This window comes from Halyomorpha halys, unplaced genomic scaffold, assembly GCF_000696795.3.
Source record: "Halyomorpha halys isolate HHAL.00 unplaced genomic scaffold, Hhal_1.1 Scaffold45.1, whole genome shotgun sequence".
Taxonomy (NCBI): domain Eukaryota; kingdom Metazoa; phylum Arthropoda; class Insecta; order Hemiptera; family Pentatomidae; genus Halyomorpha; species Halyomorpha halys.
This window is the reverse complement of record NW_027113993.1, coordinates 2,663,054-2,668,551: the sequence shown is the minus strand read 5'-3', so window position 1 is coordinate 2,668,551 and position 5,498 is coordinate 2,663,054.

The window sequence follows — 5,498 nt, the reverse complement described above, 5'->3', positions numbered from 1 at the left end:
TATATATTGTATAATCCACTTATATATTGTATAATTATGTATAATCCACCTCAAAAGTTTAGGTTTTATACTTCAAAATAATTTACAATCCAGAAATCTAAAAAAAACAATTCGGCCTCTGCTTCTAACTTATTTGTATTCGGCACAAAGTTATAGTTCACCTCACTGCCTCCTCGATAGTTTTTGGTACTCGACATTGCCTTCCGGGTTTTAATTTTTTTTTAGGCTTATTATAATACTTTTTTATTATTTCTATTTTTTTAAAAATTTAAACCATGTGATTCATAATTTTTTTCATATTAAAATAAGTTACATAATAACTAAATTCTTAAATATAATATTGAGTGGGTAAATATAAATATCAAATATTTTAACAATAAATATTATTATAAGATATTAATTTCACCATACGCTTTGAAACATAAGTAAATATATAATATTTTTTATAAATTCCTTGTTAAAACAAATAAACAACTAATACTTACAAAACAACTCACAGTTTCGGGCAAAAGATATTGCAGAAAAACAACTATCTATGCTGTACACTTCTTAGTTGAAAATAATGTCCTCATGTTAACATAGGCGAAGCATCAATACTTCTTTATACAGAGAAAAAATCAGAGAAGAGGATAAAAAAGATTATTTCGCTTTGGGCAAGGACATCACCCAACCAATTTCAAGTTTTTTTCCTGATACATTGTTAGATTTGTATTTACCTTGTTGGTTGGCTAAATGATATGGCTAAATAGTTTAATTTAATAAATGATAATTTTTTATTTACATTTTAAGTCCCAAAACAATGATTTATCTGTATTGAATCAATTAGATTTGTCTAAATTCAATATAAAGTCTAAACATTAAACCATTCAAAAGCTATTTGTCATATTTATTTCCATTCAGCAGTGTTACTGGGTGAGGACGGTAGAGACACAACTGCTCACAACCACGATACTGCTTCGGGTTCTGCAGTGAAATAAATTTTTTTACTTGAATAACAAAACAGTCAGTAATTTAAGAGAAGCGGTTAAGAATTCGCGGTCAAATATAAGAGAAATTATTTTTTTCTTTGAAACGAAAGAAACTAGTAACACTGAAAACAAACAACGCACAACTAAAAAAATGTCGTACGAGTGGAAAACGTATCGTAGATAAGGAGTTGATAACATTACTATTTTATGCAAATGCAGGTTATAAGGAGTTTGATGTTTATTAAGAAACGAGAAAGAATAAAAATAAGAGATTCTTCAAAAAGTAAACATTAAAAGTCTAAGGGTTGAGGCCCACCGATTGAAATGGAGCTGGGCTCAGAACTTGGCCCGAATGAAAGACAATAGATGGACCAAAGCTTGTACGGAGTTGATCCCAAGGGAAAAGGGGGCGACCAAATCGCAAGTTGAGGAATGGACTAACACAGAGTGTAGGCAAAAACAGGTGGCTGTTTGCGAGGGACAAATCCAGGTGGGAAAAAGTTATAAAGAATATTTAGTTTTGTGTCTTCCTTTCAGTATATGGTTGTGAGGACTCTGTTTTGTTATATACGTTTTTGTATATTTATCTATGTTTTTCTTTTCTTTCTTCTATCCTGCAATAAATTCCTCCCTATGGGAGAGTCTTTTGTCAATACTGATGCCAATAAAGTTATTATTAGTATGATAGTATTGCTATTTTATATTAATAGATTATTCTTCTAAATTACAAAGTCGTTGTAAAATATTTTTTTTTAAATTATTTATTTAATGTAATTTACAACTGTACAAAATAATACAATAGGTAAATATGTAGTATGTTTCATATACACTTGAAAATCTTGGGAAGGAACCATCTATTGGTGGTACTTCAAACATTAATTTAAATTAGAAGGTCCCGTGGCCATCTTCTTTTCAGACGCCTCGGAGGATTATCAGGGATTGTTAAGGATGAAAGATTAAGAATTAATGGGTTAGGATGGTTAAGGAGTTTGGAATGAAAAGACGCATATCTGTTTTGGGTCAAATCTGCAACGAATGGGATGTTAAGGTCTTTGTGAATGATTTGTGACGTAATAAGGAGCATCAAGGATTTTACGTAGGATTTTGGATTGCGACGATTGGATGCGGGAAGAATTTGATGGTTTGGTGGAGCCCCAGAGCTCAATTCCATATGTCTAAATTGGTCTGATTATTGTAGTGTATATTAATTTTTTGTAGTGAATGGGAAGTTTAGAGCGTTTGTCAAGTAAGTGTTGTAGCAATCGGAATCTACGAGCAGTTTCTTGTCGTTTCAGTCTTGTGTGTGGATTCCAAGTAAGTCTCTTGTCAAGATGGAGTCCTAAGTATCGAATCTGTTCAACAGGCATTAGTGGTATATTTAGAAAGGATACTGTAGGACAGGAAGGCAGAGGTTTACGACGGAGAGGTGATCTGGTGGGATTTGTCAGGATTTATTTTGATTCTCCAGTTTTCACACCATTCTTCAATAGATGTTATGTGTGCCTGTAGTGTTTGTGATGCATTAGTTGGGTCGTTGTTTACAGAAAGTACACTCGTGTCATCAGCGTATGTTGTTAGGACTGTGTTAGGGTGGGTTGTGATATCAGCTGTATAAACCGTATAAAGAATGGGACCTAAGATACTACCTTGAGGAGCACCGGCGGACTGAGAAAAGAGAGATGAGTAGGCTAGGTTATGAGTTACTTTAAAGGTCCTATCAGTGAGGTAGGAGCGGATTATAAGGAAATATGTTGGGGTAGGAATTGTCGAAGTTTATTGAGCAGACCTGGGTGCCAGACTCGATCAAAAGCTTGTTCAACATCGAGGAAGACTCCTGTGCAGTACATACCGCGCTCCAATGTGGAAGATATGACATCAACCACTCGATGACTCTGGTATGGTAGAATGAGATGTTCTAAATCCAAACTGGTGGTCAGGAATAACATGATATGAGTCAAGGATTGGGTAGAGGCGTTTTAATAAGAGTTTTTCTAGGATTTTGCCCATAATTGGCAGGAGCGAAATAGGACGGTAGGAAGATGGATATGTTGTAAAATCTAAATATTATTACCATGTAGTCTAGGCATATGGTTGCGGCACACCAGGATGTAGCAGCAACCCAGTTTGGGAATGGCAGGAATAAACACCCTCTCATGTAAGCAATGGGGGAAAGGAGTTAGTGAAATTTGCTATTTAAAATCGTACGATCGAGATTGATAAAGTCAGAGTGGTGTAAGTAACTACTTCTACCAGGCATAGTTAAGTACAGAAAAACAATCTAGGAGCGCTGGACTATTAAAAGAAAAAGGGTACGATGTTTTTAAACATTTTATCAATCTCAAATAATATACTTATTAACTTACTGAGTGGTCAAAATCATTTTTGGATGTTTATAGTAAACTAAATGTAAATTTAATATCATAAAATATCACCACTTATACAAGCGTTGTTCAAGAAACAATACTAGTTAAGGTAAAAGGTAAATGTAACATTCAGACAATGTTTCTTCTCATTTATTTTTAGTTCAACCTCATGTCAATATCAATTGAGACTTAAGAGTTTATCACAATTCTAGTAAACCAAATATTTCTCAGAATGAAGTCTAATCAAATGACATGATTCTGACTTTAACCCCTTCAAACAACCCTTTTATTTGAATTTTGTTTCTTAAACATCTTTTATATATTTTCTCATATCTCTATCACTATTTTATCCATTATTCTGTTAAAGACACATTGGGTTGAAGCCTAAATATAAAAGGGAAGGGAAAGAATAAAAGGGAGAAAGGAAAAAGATAGAAAAGGAGGGGGAAACATCATGAAAAATAAAGGGGGAAAAAAGAAGGAAAAAAAAATAATATTTTGATGTTATATATTGCTTATGTTTATAATTGTATACTTGTCTAGGTTTATTTATCGTAAGATTAAAAATAGTGTCTAATTAAACTAAAATAAGTGAATGCTGTGTGATTTGAAACCCAATGAAGTTGGGCAGCACAACTTTGTATTTTAATAAATTTTTTCCTTGCCAGCGAAAAATGTTCTTCTTCAAGAAATAAGCCTTTATCAAAATATATACTAAATCAAAATTTTATTCTAGTGTTTACTACATTAGCATGAATAATTGTTTTATTCTTCTCCAAATCTTCACGAAATTATTATTTATAATTTTATTTAAAATAACATAGGAATGATTTTTTGGCTAAACGCTTCATCAACAGTCTATTGAATATGCAGTGCTTTTACCATGAGCATTAATCTCCCCTTTCATGTTTACAAAATGGAATTACAAAAACTGCACTCAACCAAAACATCCATAATTTATACAAAGCCTACATAGAACGGCCGAATGAGTCGTTTAAATTTTTTCCCTATAGCAGTGCATGGATGAATTTTGCAGCAATCAAATATCCCTCATGCGAGACTAATCTCCGAACGGGAACTGTTTTACTAATTGAAATCTCCATGTTGACGTTTTTGCTAGTTCGGGATTTAAAGATCTGTGCAGCTAATCTGGCTCATGGGGGCAGTGCGATATAAATATTTGAGTCCTTTAAATCATTGAATCGGAAAACCTGAGGCAGCTTCATTTGTAGCCAGACCTAACGTATTTATTTACTCGTGTTTTGGAGGCATTATGATAAATATTTTTTTTACTATCCCTATTTAGCGGCACAATGAATTATTCAAGTGAAAGTAACATATTTTGTAAAAATATTTTTCTCATTATTCGTAGTATTGATATAGAAAAAAATATGTATTTATGTTTTTACTTTCACCTACAGATATATACAATATATAGCCAGGGAAAGTGTTTCAAATTAAAGTTGGACTGATGGATCCATGCGGAGATGCGCATTTACTGAAATTTGCTTGTCACAATAATTATTACTTTTTAATTTCACTTAACCTATATATACGCCTTTCAGTTTACAGAATGATTAATTCCATAAAATCATTTATAAAATTTTCAATATTGATTCCACATTAATTTAGCTTTGAATAAAAAGTTAGGAGCTGAATGTATATTTTAGTAAAATGTTGTATTTTTGTTGTTTTTGATTGTTGCTTAAAGGCGTAAAACCCTCTGGTCATCAACGCCTATGGGATGATAAAAGTAAAAAAAAAATAATAAAATAAATAAATAAATAAAGAATAGAAAAATAAAAAAAAAAATAGAAAAATAATTTTAAAAAAATAAATAAAATAAAAAAAATAAAAATCGAAGAGGAGTTATAATTTATAAAGAAGATGATGTGCTTTTAAAAATTCAAATACTCCTGTAATTTTAGCTTCCTCATCTGCGAGAGTTTCGGATAAATTTGGGGTCAGTCCTATCCTGTTTATTGTTGGCAAATAGTGAGTACACTCTTCGAAAATATGTCTTAATGTGTTTAATGTTGTATTTTTGTGTTTCTGCCATAATTATGCAAAAGAAAATCGTTCAAATTTTGTTAATCCACTTTTCTGGAAACTGTTGTGAGAGGAGTTAGTCCATTAGTCAATAGAAATTAGCTCATTGGGAAAATTA